The sequence below is a fragment of the Montipora foliosa genome, chromosome 3, assembly GCF_036669935.1.
Source record: "Montipora foliosa isolate CH-2021 chromosome 3, ASM3666993v2, whole genome shotgun sequence".
In the NCBI taxonomy this organism is placed as follows: Eukaryota; Metazoa; Cnidaria; class Anthozoa; order Scleractinia; family Acroporidae; genus Montipora; species Montipora foliosa.
This window is the reverse complement of record NC_090871.1, coordinates 66,679,353-66,683,299: the sequence shown is the minus strand read 5'-3', so window position 1 is coordinate 66,683,299 and position 3,947 is coordinate 66,679,353. Positions and strand designations below refer to the sequence as shown.

General features: G+C 38.7%; 1 long non-coding RNA gene across 1 annotated transcript in view; it reads right to left on the bottom strand.

The window, feature by feature from the left end:
• The window catches only part of LOC137995815 (uncharacterized), a 2,348-nt gene extending 2,294 nt beyond the window's left edge, over nt 1-54 (bottom strand). Inside the window, exon 1 of the long non-coding RNA XR_011122288.1 lies at nt 1-54. This exon is cut by the window's left edge and continues 186 nt beyond it. This is a non-coding gene — a long non-coding RNA (uncharacterized lncRNA).
• Nucleotides 55-3,947: the final 3,893 nt, after the last annotated feature.

Below are 3,947 nucleotides of genomic sequence, written 5' to 3'. Positions count from 1 at the left end.
CGATTTTATAGAGGAGGAAGTAATATCATAATGAAGGCGGACAGATGTCTTCAGTTTTAATTGTCAACGCCAACTTGGCGCGTGGTATTGATATGCAAAGGGAATTATCTCAGACTCGAGTTAACTCCATTAAAGTTTTCAACATTATTTCCCATTAGTATTAGCACAAGACTTCCTGTGGTTTTAAAACCCTCGGCGACATTTTAAAATGAGGTTTTTTTGGCATACCAGAAAAACACCATTTTTGTCGTAGTAAATACTGTTTTGAACCATTTTTTTGTCATTGTTATTCATTTTGTGTAAAAAAAAATCCCTCTTCATGTAGTTTTTTAGCCAAAATCTACATACTTGCTCCATTTCCTACTAATGCCAATGTTTTAACTTTTTTATCACCTTTTCATGTTCTGTGAGCAATTTGATGGGAAGAATTCCATTAAAAAGGGTTTTGTTGCCATCAGCACAAAAAATATGGTACACGTTGCGTATTATCGCCAATGTTGTCCAAATAGAAATGAGATGAGTACCCTTTGAGGTAAGAAATATAATTTTTCACAGTCTGAGAAACATGGAAGACAAAATTAAAAATTACTCAAGATTTCTCAGTTCTTCTAGCTAGTCTATGAATAAAAACAGTGGAAATTTCCTGTCCATAGTCCTTCGACCTCATCTGAAAAAAAAAGGCATGGAGTTTCCATGTTCCAAGTTCGACCTCAGCTGAAAGAACATGGAAATTTCCATGTTCCTTCGAACTTAACTGAAAGAAAGGACATGGACATTTTCATGTTCCTTCGACCTCAGCTGAAAGAACTACTACTACTACTACTACTACTACTACAGACGAGGGTTTTAGCTGAATGAAAGAACATGGAAACTTCCATGTTCTTTGATCTCAGCTCCGGATGGATCTGACTTCGATGTTCTTTGAGTTCAAGGATATGGAAATTTCCAAAAGGTCTGGATAGTAGCAGACATATCGATATTTTGAGAAACAACACAATACTTTTAAAATTTAAAAACATGTTTGGACAAAAACTTCTGTCATCTTCAGTTTAAAATTACAAAGTACAGAGTTGAATACATAGTTTGAACGAAAATGCTAATTACTATAAGAACAAAAGGAAACTTGACAATGTAAAATATTACAAAGAAAGTTTTAAATGTAAGGCAACATGTTCAGTGTGAAGGATCCTGTCCCTCTTGGGCTCTGTGCGGGTGTGGTATACAAGTTTTTGTGTGCGGGCTGTAGTGCTTGCTATGTCAGCGAAACTACCCGACATTTTTCCACGCGCGTACGTGGGCACATTTTCAGTGATATAATCTCGCACATTTTTAAACATTTACAAAATTCTGGGCATTGCCGCACTTTGTGCTCTAATGACTGTTTCGGCATCCTAGATCACGCTTCTACCACCTTCCAACTTAAGATAAAAGAATCCATTCATATTCATTGGGAGAAACCTGAGCTCTAAACGTCAAATTGGCAGAGCAAGAGTCTTTCATTTGCAAAATCACGGCCACATAACAACTGAGAATGATTTTCCAGCTTTGTAAATGACATTTTGATATAGACTGATATAACCTTGAAAAAAGGTGGGCCAACGTTTTTCAAATTTACCCAAATTCAATCCATTTCAATCCTCTCCAGTTTTGTCCATCCATGTCCCTTCTTGGCTTCCCTGTGTTTTGTTAGAGTTCTTCTATAGTTTTAAACAGTTATTTTGATATTTTAGTTAATTCTATGACCATTTGATCAGTGCTGAAATTGCCTAAAATTGCGTGACCTAGCTCCTTTAATCATCAACTTTATCATGTTAATGTAAAACTTTCTTCATTATCATGTTTCCTTTTGTTCTTATAGTTAATTAGCATTTTGGTTCACACTACATATTCAACTCTGTACTTTGTAATTTAAACTGAAGATGACAGAAGTTTCTGTGGAAACATGTTTTTAAATTTAAAAAGTGTTGTGCTGTTTCTCAAAATATGGAAAGTTCCACGTTCCTCTGATGTAACGTAGCTGGATGAAAGAACACATGGAAGTATTTCCATCCCAACACCCCCCGACCCCCCCCCCCCCCCCCCTCGTACCTTTAATTTCAGCCAAATATAATGAAATGGAAACTCCGACGTTCCTTCGATTTTATCTACATGAAAGAGAAGGATCCGCAGTTTGGCTGAAAGGAATTGTGCTGTTTCTCAAAATATGGAAAGTTCCTCGTTCCTCTGATGTCACGCAGCTGGATGAAAGAACACATGGAAATAATATTTCCATCCCAACACCCCCGCCCCCCGTACCTTTAATTTCAGCCAAATATAATGATATGGAAACTCCGACGCTCCTTCGATTTTATCTACATGAAAGAGAAGGGTCTGCAGTTTGGCTGAAAGGAATTGCAAATCTAATCTAATCTAATCTAATCTGATGTCATATAACCATTTAATAGTAAATGTTAATTTTACCTCTTCCAACAGAAGGTGGACGCGAAAGAATGTCAAACATTCTTTTAGGCAAAAAATCATGCATGTTCTATTTATATGACCCATTTAAAAGCTTATCTTGTAACTAAAACTCTAATTTCTAGTGTTGATTAAAAATTTTTAAAATATCTATCAGAACTGAACTAATTGCTGGAAAACTTGGCAATGCATTAAGAATTAAAACTGAATAAAGTTTAAGGTAAGATTCTTCCAACCTAACTAAGCTATGACACTATGAAGTATGACATGGATGTCTGGACGTGCAGATTTCCGTCTTTTGTAATGATCGACACAGCCTTCACTTCCTAGAGAATCGGTTGAAAACCGCTGTAGCGCCGTCTACGATTGAGCGTTGCAAAAACCAAACACAAAGTCATTAGAAAGTTACGACGTTCTGAAGGAAATACTCGGAGTCCCTTTCTCGGGAGTCCCTTTTTCTAGGAAATGTCTCCCGCCTGCAGGTCATTTTGAACGTTTTATTGCTGATCTTGTTTAATTTGTACGTTTTATTGCTGGTAGTTTTCTTTAAAATCTACTGAAAGAATACAATCCTTTGATAGAGTATTAGTCTAAATTACCCAGTTTGGGTAAACCCCATGGTTTCCACTCGGTCCAGACTCCTCCACAGGGGCGTAGCGTCCATAAACGCACGTACACCCATGCGTACAGCTCAAGTCCGGGAATTCTTATTCCATGGAGGCATTATCTTTTTTTAGTCATTATAAAATCGAGCCAATTTTTCGAATTGAACTGGTGTCTCTGCGTGTGAGTATTTTCAGTATCTTTTCATTAACCTATAGAGGCCTGGCCAAACGGATCCAACATCATCCAACATTGTTGGAAAAGTGTCGAAAGAGGTGACCAAACGAACGCAACAGACTCTAGGGTCTGAAAGCAAAATCTACCCAGAATCCTTAGAAAACAAACTCTCCCGATAGCAAGAGGACGGCTGTTCCAGAATCTGGGAACTGCAACAGCAAATGCCCCGGTCTCCAAATGTCTTGCATCATGCAGGCGCGAGGAACCAGGGCGTCACTGCGTAGGGAGTAGCGTCCCGGAGTTTTGACTTGCAAAAGATCCAGCAGATAAATCGGCGCCATGCCCCTGAGAGCTTTGAACACAAGAAGGGCTATCTGTTCGAAGAGAGATTGCTTAAGCTTTCGTCCCTCAGACATTCAAGATTTTGCTCGTTCACCATTCCGTAGCTTGAACTGACGTGGCAACGCCCGAAACAGATGCAACGAATAAACCATCACCATGGATACAGATAGCCGCAGCGCACGCTCGCGTGCAACACTGTTGAATGTGATGGCCGAACGAACGCAACACTGTTGTTCACACCTTAGAACAAAAGGTATGACACGTTGCATGATGTTGAGGACGATGTTTGATGGAAATCAAACTTTCTTCAACAACTTCCAACATCATACAACATGGTGGCCAAACGAGCACATTAAGAGAAACTTAAT